This window comes from Nicotiana tabacum, chromosome 17 (assembly GCF_000715075.1).
Source record: "Nicotiana tabacum cultivar K326 chromosome 17, ASM71507v2, whole genome shotgun sequence".
NCBI classification, from domain to species: Eukaryota; Viridiplantae; Streptophyta; class Magnoliopsida; order Solanales; family Solanaceae; genus Nicotiana; species Nicotiana tabacum.
This window is the reverse complement of record NC_134096.1, coordinates 64884545-64896325: the sequence shown is the minus strand read 5'-3', so window position 1 is coordinate 64896325 and position 11781 is coordinate 64884545.

The window sequence follows — 11781 nt, the reverse complement described above, 5'->3', positions numbered from 1 at the left end:
TTAAAATTTTCATTGAGTTCTCTTTCAACGAAGTTGTGATGACCCAAAAGGTCATCTTATGTTTTAGAACTCGAATATACGCTCTTAAGTCTTAATAATCTCATTTTTTATCATTCTTGATTTGCGTGCGCAGTCCGAAAATATTTCCAAAAAGTTTTTATGTTGAAAATTGATGAAAATAAGAATTTATTCCTTAAAAGTTGATTTTAGTTGACTTCGGTCAACATTTTTGGTAAACGGGCCAGGATCCGTATTTTGATGGTCCTGGTGGGTCCGTATCGAATTATGGGACCTGGGCGTATGCCCGAAATCGAATTCGGAGGTCCCTAGCTTGAGTTATGAATTTTTGAAAAAAAAAATTAGAAGTCTGAAAATTATTTATTTTTAAGAATTGATTGATATTTGGCATTGTTAGTACCGGGTCTGTATTTTGGTTTCGGAGTCCGGTACAGGTTTATTATGATATTTAAGACTTGTCTGTGAAATTTGGGGAGAAACGAAGTTGATTTGACGTGATTCGAACGTCGAGTTGAGAAAATAAAAATTTTAAAGTGTTCTTGAGAATTTCATTTGATTTGGTGCTAAATTTGGAGTTCTAGGTGTTATTTTGGCGATTTGATCGCACGAGCAGGTACGTATGATGTTTTTAGGCTTGTGTGCATGTTTGGTTTGGAGCCCCGAGGGTTCGGGTGAGTTTCGGATAGGCTACGGGATGTTTCAGACTTAGAATTTCTGTTGTTTTGATGTTGCTGGTGAACAGGTATTTTGTGCTTCGCGATCGCGAAGCAACTCTCGCGATCGCGAAGCAACTCTCACGATCACAAGGTGTAAACTAGGCTGGGAGGTAATTTCTTCTTCGCGAACGCGAAGGACTGGTCGCGAACGCGAAGCATTGGGAGTGGTACCCTTCGCGAACGCGATCAATCTCCTGCGAACGCGATAGGTTAAGGGACCTGGGGGAGGGGGTCATGTTCTTCTACGCGAACGCGAAAGACTTGAGGGGAGCTTCCTTACGCGAACACATAGAAAGACTCACGAACGCGAAGGCCTTAGGCCGTTGTGCATCGCGATCGCGACAGGCCTCTTGCGAATGCGAAGGCCTTAGGCCGCTGTGTATCGTGATCGCGGCAGGCCTCTCGCAAACGCGATGAAGGCATGTCCAGTGTTTTAAAACAGACTTGAAAACGGGATTTGTTCAAAATTTCATGTTTTCTTCCATAGAACTCGATCTAGGGCGATTTTTGAAGAAGGATTTCGACACCCAATCATAGGTTTGCACTTTCCAACTTGTTTTCTTCAATTTCCATCATCATTTATTGAATTCCTAGTCTTTAATCTTGTTCTTTAAGGGTAGAAATTAGGTATTTTGGGGGAATTGGGAATTTTACAAATTTGGGGATTTAGACCTCAATTTGAGGTTGGATTCTAAAATAAATTATATATTCGGGCTCGGGGGTGAATGGGTAAATGGATTCTGTCCGAACCTCAGGTTTTGACCAAGCGGGCCCGGAGTCGATTTTTTGACTTTTTGGAGAAAAATTCGGGAAATTTAATTTATGCAATATAATTGATTTCTTTAGCAATATTTGATATTATTGAGTTATTTTTTAATAGATACGAGTGGTTTGGAGGTGAATTCCAAAGAAAAAGCTGTGATTGAGACTTAAGTGGCCTTCAGAGTAAGGTAAGTGTTGTGTCTAACCCTGACTTGAGGGAATTAGGTACCTTAGATTATTTTCTAAGTGAAATTCATGTGAGCGGCGTATATGTGAGGTGGCGAGTATTTATGCATCGCCAATTTACCTATTTTTTCATGTTTCTTCCGTTTTCTTATATTGTCACTTCCTATGACTAAGTGCTATATGTTTATACTAGTGTTGTTAAATTGATCGTCATTATCATGTTTACAGATTTTCTATTGGTAATTGAGTATTTATTTAAAAGTTGAGATTTATATTGTGGAACCAAATGTTGAAGTAAGGTTTGTACTTGTTATTCTATCTCCCTGTTATTATTTATGCATTGCATTATGGTAAGGGAGAGTGTTAATGCGTGAAGGGTGATGTCATGCCATGATATGAGAGTTAATGCACGAAGGGTGATTCCGTGCCATATTGTGAGTGTTAATACAAGAAGGGTGATGTCGTGCCATATTGTGAGTGTAAAAGCACGAAGGGTGATGCCGTGCCATATTGTGAGTGTAAAAGCACGAAGGGTGATGTCGTGCCATGATACGAGAGTTAATGCACGAAAGGTGATGCCGCGCCATTTCTATTAATTTTATGGTGAGATTGAGAGTAAAAGCACGAAGGATGATGCCGTGCATTTTTCCTTATTGTATTCACTATTCCTGTTGATTTATGGTATATTGACTGCTCCAGTGATCATTCTGTTGTAGTTCTTTATCTTGTATTCCCCTCAGTATGTTCCCCTCCCGACATTTTCTGCGTAGTTCTTCATTTCTGTTATTTATGTATACACTGTTAAATTGTACAGGTTGATTTGTAGGTGCCTTTCCTAGCCTCGTCACTACTTCGTCGAGGTTAGGCTCAACACTTACCAGTAAATGGGGTCGGTTGTACTGATACTGCACTCTGCACTTTCTGTGTAGATTTTGGTACCGGCTCGGGTTGATAGAGATTTTTGCTATCTGTCCGTTGTCCGGAGACTCAAGGTAGATCTGTCGGTGTTGACAAACCTTGAAGTCCTCGTCTATCTTCTCTGTCCTACTGTTTTTTTCATTCAGACAGTTGTATTTCTTTCAGACTATTACTTGTAGAAAATTCTAGAATGCTCGTGAATTATGACTACAGATCCAGGTGGTAGTAATTAATATAGTTTTATAATGTTCCGCACTTATCATATTTCTTCTTAGTTAATTATTGTTATTTACTGAATGGAAATAAGGAATTGGTTTAACGATTTTCTAACGTTGGCATGCCTAGCAAGTGAAATGTTAGGCGCCATCACGGTTCCGTCTGTGGGAAATTCCGGGTCGTGACAAGTTGGTATCAGAGCACTAGGTTGCCTTGGTCTCACGATTCACGAGCAAGATTAGTAGAGTATGGAGGATCGGTACGGAGACGTCTGTGCTTATCTTCCAGAGGCTATGAAGTTTAGGAACAAGTTTCACTTCTATTCTTCTTTGTCGTGCGATTTTGCTTTCTCAATACTGATTGAACTTTTCTACTCTTATTCTCTAGCAGATGGAGAGAACACATACCACTTCCTCGGCTGAGAAGTAGCCAGAGCCTCCAGTGGCAGCTCCTACGCGGGGCAGAGGTCGAGGCCGAGGCCGTGCCAGAGGCTGAGGCAGGGGCAGGGCTTAGCCTAGAGCCCGAGCAGCAGCTCCAACAGTGGAGCCTCAGATAGAGCTTGACGAGGATGTTCCAGCCTAGACTATTTCTGCCGTACCAGCTCAGGTTCCGAAGGGGTTCATTGCCACCCTAGTACTTCATGACGCTTTGGTCCGTTTGGTGGGACTTATGGAGAGTAGACTGGCACATTTACCATGGAACCAATAGTCTCTTAGGCTGGAGGAGGAGCCCAGACTACCACCACTCCTGCTCTGGAGCAGATAGCTCCCAGTGTCAGGCTCCAGCAGCTCAACCAGTCAGATTAGTTCAGCCGGTTATTGCGGCACAGGTCGGAGATGAGCCAGCTATGTCTTCTGAGGCTTTATGGAGATTGGACAGGTTTACCAACCTCTTTCCTGTTCACTTCAGTGGTACTCCTTCAGCTGTCACAAGGTTCTACGAAACATGGGTATAGTAGAGACTAATGGGGTGGATTTTGCTGTATTTCAGATGACTAGTTCCGCCAAGAATTGGTGGAGAGATTACTTGTTGACCAGACCAGCTGGGTCGCCTGCTCTTACTTGGGACCAGTTCTCTCAGCTCTTCATAGAGAAGTTTCTGCCTATTACATTGAGAGAGGACTGTCACCGTCAGTTTGGGCGTCTCCAGCAGGGCAGTATGACTGTTACTTAGTATGAGACCCGTTTTGTGGATTTGGCCCGTCATGCTATTCTTCTACTTCCCACCGAGAGAGAGAGGGTGAGGAGGTTTATTGATGGACTTGCTCAGCCTATCAGATTGCAGATGGCTAAGGAGACTAGGAGTGAGATTTCTTTTCAAGCGGCTGCTAATGTCGCCAGACGAGTCGAAATAGTTCTTACTCAGGGAGGTCAGGGGTCTGACAAGAGACCTCATCATTTCGGTGAGTTCAGCGGTGCCTTATCTAGAGGCAGGAGTACTTTTGGTAGAGGCCATCTTCCCAAGCTGTTTCATTAAGCGCTCCAGGCATCCCACGGTGCCTCAGGTGGTCGTGGCCCTTAGATGCATTATTCCGACCAGCTAGCCTACAGTGCAGCACCAGCTCCTATTAGTGCACCTCCACTCCAGAGTTATCAGGGTGGTTATTCAGGTCGATAGGGTCAGTTTCAGGGTCAGCAGTCATAACAACCGAGGTTATGTTATACTTGTGGTGATCCGAGGCACATTGCTAGATTTTGCCCTCGGGCAACAGGCAGCTCACATCATCAGAGTTCTCGTGCCATGGTTCCGGCACCAGTTGCTGCACCACCTGCTCAACCAGCCAGAGGCAGGGGTCAGGCAGCCAGAGGTAGAGGCCAGACTGTTAGAGGTGGAGGTCAGGCCGTTAGAGGTAGAGACCAGCCAGTTAGAGGCCGTCCCAGGGACGTAGTTCAGGGTGGTGGGGCCCAGCCCCGGTGTTATGCTTTCCCAGCCAGGCCTGAGGCTGAGTCATCTGACGCTGTTATCACAGGTACTGTTTCAGTTTGCAGTAAAGATGCTTCAGTTCTATTTGATTCGGGATCTACTTACTCCTATGTGTCATCCTATTTTTCTTCCTATTTGGTTGTGTCCCGTGATTCTTTGAGTGCTCCTGTGTATGTGTCCACACTAGTGGGAGATGTTATTGTTGTAGATCATGTTTATCGTTCGTGTGTGGTCACCATTGGGAGTCTTGAGACTCGTGTAGATCTTCTACTTCTCGACATGGTTGATTTTGATGTCATACTAAGTATGAATTGGCTGTCACCTTATCATGCTATATTAGATTGTCATGGCAAGACAGTGACCTTAGCCTTGTAGGGGTTGCCTCGATTAGAGTGGAGAGGGAATCTTGGCCATTCTACCAGCAGGGTTATCTCTAATGTGAAGGCTCGGCATATGGTCGAGAAGGGGTGTCTAGCTTATTTGGCTTATGTTCGCAATTCTAGTGCGGAGGTTCTTTCCATGGATTCGGTGCCGGTTATTCGTGAGTTTCTAGAGGTATTTCCTGCAGACCTGCCGGGGATGCCACCCGACAGGGATATTGATTTCTGCATTAATTTGGCTTCGGGCACTCAGCCTATTTCCATTTCGCCATATCGCATGGCCCCGCCAGAGTTGAAAGAATTGAAGGAGTAGTTGCAAGATTTGCTTGATAAGGGATTCATTAGACCTAGTGTCTCGCCCTGGGGTGCACCTGTGTTGTTTGTGAAGAAGAAAGATGGATCGATGAGGATGTGTATAGATTATCAGTAGTTGAACAAAGTCACTATCAAAAACAAGTATCCATTGCCGAAGATTGATGATTTATTTGATCAACTTCAGGGTGCCCAGGTGTTTTCGAAGATTGATTTGAGATCTGGCTACCATCAGTTGAGGATTAGGGCATCCGATGTCCCTAAGACAACTTTTTGGACTCGGTATGGGCATTTTGAGTTTCTAGTGATGGCATTTGGGCTGACAACTGCCCCAGCAGCATTCATGGATTTGATGAACCGGGTGTTCAAACCCTACTTGGATTCCTTTGTGGTTGTGTTTATTGATGATATCTTGATCTACTCCCACAACCGAGAGGAGCATGAGCAGCACCTTCGGATCTTTCTTCAGACTCTGAGAGACAGCTAGTTATATGCTAAGTTCTCAAAATGTAAGTTTTGGTTGAGTTCAGTTGCTTTCTTGGGTCATGTTGTATCAGTAGAGGGTATTCAGGTGGATCCTAAGAAGATTGAGGTAGTTCAGAATTGGCCTAGACCCACATCAGCTACAGATATCCGTAGTTTCCTAGGTTTGTCGGTCTATTACCGTCGATTTGTGGAGGGGTTTTCATCCATAATAGCCCCATTGACCAGATTGATCCAGAAGGGTGCCCCATTCAGGTGGTCAGACGAGTGTGAAGCGAGCTTTCAGAAGCTCAAGACTAATTTGACTACGACACTGATATTAGTGTTACCCATAAGTTCAGGATCTTATAAAGTATATTGTGACGCATCTCGTATTGGTCTGGGTGCGGTATTGATGTAGGGTGGCAAGGTTATTGCATATGCTTCACGGCAGCTGAAGGTTCACGAGAAGAATTACCATGTTCATGATCTAGAGCTGGCAGCCATTGTTCACGCACTGAAGATTTGGAGGCACTATCTTTACGACGTGCCATGTGAGGTATTCATCGATCATCGGAGCTTGCAATATTTGTTCAAGACAGCTTTGACTACGACAGTGGTGTTGGTGTTACCCACAGGTTTAGGATCTTATACAGTATATTGTGATGCATCTCGTATTGGTCTGGGTGCGGTATTGATGCAGGGTGGCAAGGTTATTGTATATGCTTCACGGCAGCTGAAGCTTCATGAGAAGAATTACCCTGTTCATGATCTAGAGCTGGCAGCCATCGTTCATGCGCTGAAGATTTGGAGGCACTATCTTTACGGTGTGCCATGTGAGATATTCACTAATCATCGGAGCTTGCAGTATTTGTTCAAGCAGAAGGAACTCAATTTGAGGCAGAGGAGGTGGCTGGAGCTATTGAAAGACTATGATATCACCATATTGTATCATCCCGGGAAGGCTAATATGGTGGCCGATGCTTTGAGTAGAAAGCCAGTCAGTATGGGTAGCCTTTCAAATATTCCAGTTGGTGAGAGACCGCTTGCATTGGATGTTCAGGCCTTGGCCAACCAGTTCGTGAGGTTGGATGTTTCTGAGCCCAGTCGTGTTCTAGCTTGTACAGTTGCTCGGTCTTCTTTGTTTGAGCGCATCAGAGATCGGTAGGATAACGATCCTCATTTACTTGTCATTAGAGACACAGTGCGGCACGGTGGTGCCAAGCAGGTTACTGTTGGATATGATGGAATTTTGAGGATGTAGGGTCGTATTTGTGTGCCTAATGTGGATGGACTTGGTGAGTTAATTCTTGAGGAGTCCCATAGTTCCCGGGATTCTATTCATCCGGGCACTGCCAAGATGTATCAGGATTTAAGGAAGCATTATTGGTGGAGGCAAATGAAGAAGGACATAGTTGCCTATGTAGCTCGGTGCCTAAATTGCCAGCAGGTAAAATGTGAGCATCAGAGGCCTGGTGATTTACTTCAGAGGTTAGAGATTCCTGAGTGGAAGTGGGAGCGTATCACTATGGATTTTGTTGTTGGACTCCCACGGACTCAGAGGAAGCTCGATGCAGTTTGGGTCATTGTGGACAGGTTGACTAAGTCAGCGCATTTCATTCGTGTGGAAATTACCTATTCCTCAGAGCGGTTAGCAAAGATTTACATTCGTAAATCGTCCGTCTTTACGGTATGCCCGTGTCTATCATTTCTGATCGAGGTACGTAGTTTACTTCACACTTTTGGAGGGCTGTTCAACGTGAGTTGGGTACAAGGGTTTGAGTTGAGCACATCATTTCATCCTGGAGGATATGCTCCGCGCTTGTGTTATAGACTTCAGAGGATTGTGGGATCAGTTCTTGCCCCTTGCAGAGTTTGCCTACAACAACAGCTACCAGTCAAGCATTCAGATGGCTCCCTATAAGGCATTATATGGTAGGCGGTGTCGGTCGCCAGTTGGGTGGTTCGAGCCGGGAGAGGCTCGGTTGTTGGGCACAGACTTAGTACAGGATGCCTTGGATAAGGTCAAGATTATTCAGGATCGACTTCGCACAGATCAGTCTAGGCAGAAGAGTTATGCCGACCGTAGAGTTTGTGATGTTGCATTCATGGTCGGAGAGAGAATGTTACTTTGGGTATCACCCATGAAGTGTATAATGAGGTTCGGAAAGAAGGGCAAGTTGAGCCCTAGGTATATCGGACCTTTTGAGATTCTGGAGAGAGTGGGAGAGGTGGCTTACAGGCTTGCGTTGCCACCTACTTTAGCAGTTTTTCATCCGGTATTCCATGTGTCCATACTTCAAAGGTATCACGGCGATCCGTGCCATGTGTTAGATTTCAGCTCTGTCCAGTTGGACAAGGATTTGACTTACGAGGAGGAGCCGGTGGCTATTTTAGCCCGGCAAGTTCGCCAGTTGAGATTAAAGAGTTACCCTTCAGTTCGAGTGCAGTTGAGGTCAGCCTATTTAGGCAACTACTTGGGACTCCGAATCCGATATGCGGAGTAGATATCCCCACCTTTTCACCAGCCCGGATACTTTTCTATGTCCGTTTGAGGACGAACGGTTGTTTTAGAGGTAGAGAATGTGATGACCCAAAAGGTCATCTTATGTTTTAGAACTCGAATCTTCTCTCTTAAGCCTAAAAAATCTCTTTTTTATTCTCCTCGATTTGTGTGCACAGTTCGAGCATGTTTCAAAAAATCTCTTTTTCGTCTATTGCAGCACCTTTGACCAAATTAACCCAGAAGTGTGCTCCATTCTGATGGTCCGATGATTGTGAAGTGAGCTTTCAGAAGCTCAAGACAGCATTGACTACAGCACCAATGTTAGTGTTTCCTTCCGGTTCGGGAATGTATACAGTGTATTGTGACGCTTCACACGTTGGCTTGAGTTGTGTATTGATGCAGGAAGGGAGAGTTATTGCATATGCTTCACGTCAGCTGAAGTCCCACGAGAAGGATTATCCAATACATGATTTGGAGTTAGTTGCGATTGTTCACGCTCTTAAGATTTAGAGGCATTATCTTTATGGGGTGTCTTGTGAAGTTTACACTGATCATTGCAGTTTGCAGCATTTGTTCAAGCAGAGGGACCTAAATTTGAGGCAGCGCAGATGGCTGGAATTACTGAAAGATTATGATATTAATATCCTATACCATCCGGGTAAAGCAAATGTGGTTGCAGACGCCTTGAGTAGAAAGGCGGAGAGTATGGGTAGTTTGGCTTTCATTTCAGCAGAGGAGAGGCCATTAGCTTTGGATATTCAGTCCTTGGCCAACAAACTTGTGCGGCTGGATATTTCAGAGCCCAGCTGAGTTCTTTCATGTGTTGTAGCTCAGTCTTCACTATTTGAGCATATCAAGGATCGCCAGTATGATGATCCACACTTAATGGTTTTTGAGAAATGGTACTACAGGGTGGTGCCAAGGAAGTTACTATTGGAGCGGATGGTGTTCTACGACTCCAGGATCGTCTATGTGTTCCTAATGTGGATGGACTTAGAAAAGATATTCTAGAGGAGGCACACAGTTCTTGGTATTCTATTCATCCAGGTGCTACGAAGATGTGTCGTGATTTGAGGCAACATTATTGGTGGCGACGAATGAAAAAGGATACAGTTGAGTATATAGCTAGGTGTCTAAATTGCCAGCAAGTGGTGGCCTACTTCAGCAGATGACTATACCATAATGGAAATGGGAACGCATCACTATGGACTTTGTAGTTGGGTTGCCGCGGACCTTGCGGAAGTTTGATGCAGTTTGGGTCATTGTTGACAGGTTGACCAAGTTGGCACATTTTATTCCTATTGTGACTACGTATACTTCAGAGAGGTTGGCCTAGATTTATATTCAGGATATAGTTCGGTTGCACAGTGTGCCAATTTCCATCATATCGGATAGAGGTTCTCAGTTTACTTCACATTTCTTGAGAGCAGTACAGAGTGAGTTGGGGATCCATATAGAGCTCAGCACATCCTTTCATCCGTAGACCGACGGGCAGTCAGAGTGGACAATTCAGATTTTGGAGGATATGCTTAGGGCATGTGTGATTGACTTTGGAGGTCAGTGGGATCGTTTCTTGCCTTTGGCCGAGTTTGCTTATAATAACAGTTACCAATCCAGCATCGAGATGGCTCCATTTAAGGCTTTATATGGTCGGCGATGTCGTTCGCCCATCGGATGGTTTGAGCCCGATGAGGCTAAGTTATATGGTACTGATTTAGTGAAAGAAGCCTTGGAAAAGGTAAAGTTGATTCAGGAGCGACTTCGTATAGCAGAGTCCAGACAAAAGAGTTACGCGGATCAGAAAGCGTGTGATTTATCATTTATGGTAGGTGAAAAGGTGAAAAAGTTCTTTTGAAGGTTTCGCCGATGAAGGGAATCATGAGATTTGGGAAAAAAGGGAAGTTGAGCCCAAGATTTATAGGCCCATTTGAGGTGTTGAGACGAGTTGGGGAGGTTTCTTATGAGCTTGCATTGCCTCCCAGTCTATCGGGAGTTCATCCGATTTTTCATGTATCTATGCTCCAGAAGTATCATGCCGACCTGTCACATGTGTTGGACTTCAGCACAGTTCAGCTAGATAAGAGTTTGAGTTATGAAGAGGAGCCAGTTGCCATTGTTGATAAACAGGTTCGCCAGTTGAGGTCCAAGAGGATTTCTGCAGTAAAAGTCCAGTGGAGGAGTCAACCAGTTGAGGAAGCGAGTTGATAAGCCGAGGAATACATGCGGAGCAGATATCCACACTTATTCAGCACTTTAGGTATAATATTAAACCCGTTCGAGGACGAACGCTTGTTTTAAGAGGTGGAGAATGTAATGACCCAACCGGTCATTTTGACTTTTAGAACCTCGTTTTCTAAAATAAAACTTCTCGTATGTGCTTTTAATGATTTATCACTTGTGGGGATGGTTGGTTCGGGATTTGGAAGTGTTTGGGTTGAAATCGGAACACTTGGTTCCTTATGTTAGCTTTAAAAGGCCAAGTTTGACTTCGGTCAACATTTTTGAGAAAACGATCTCGTAATAGAATTTTGACAATTCCAACAGCTCCGTATGGTGATTTTGGACTTGGGAGCATTTTCGGAATTTTATTGGAAGTCCGTAGTTAAATTAGGCTTGAAATGGCTAAAATAGGAATATAAGTTTGGAAGTTTGACCGGGGAGTTAACTTTTTTGATATCGGGGTCGGAATCCAGTTCCAAAAATTTACATAGCTCTGTTATGTCATTTGTGACTTGTGTACAAAATTTGAGGTCAATCGGACTTAATTTGATAGGTTCCGGTACCGAATGTAGAAGTTGGAAATCTTAAGTTTCATTAAGCTTGAATTGGAGGATGATTCGTGACTTTAGCGTTGTTTGGTGTGATTTGAGGTTCCGACTAAGTTCGTATGATGTTTTAGGACTTGTTGGTATAATTGGGTGAGGTCCCGAGGGGATCGGGTGAGTTTCGGACGGCTAACGGATCATTTTTGGCTTTTGGAACATTGTTGATAGCTGCTGGAAATTTTCTTCTGATTTCCTTATACGCAATCGCGTGGATCGGGTTGCGATCGCGTAGGCTTAATTGGGCAGATGAGAATTTGTTCTATGCGATCACGTGGGCAAGTCCGCGATCGCGTAGGTTGGATTCAGTTGTACTATGCGAACGCGTTTCTAAGGCCGCGTTCGCGAAGAGGAAACGAAGCAGAAGCTGACCACGCGCTTAATGCTTCGCGATCGCGTGAGGAGGCTTGCGATCGCGTAGGGTTGCGGAGACTGTGTTTCACGATCGCGTGGGATTTTCCGTGATCGCGTAGAGTTATTTTCTGGGCAGAAATATTTGTGCTATGCGATCGCGTGAGGAAGTTCTCGATCACGTAGAAGAAATCACTGGGCAAAGAGTT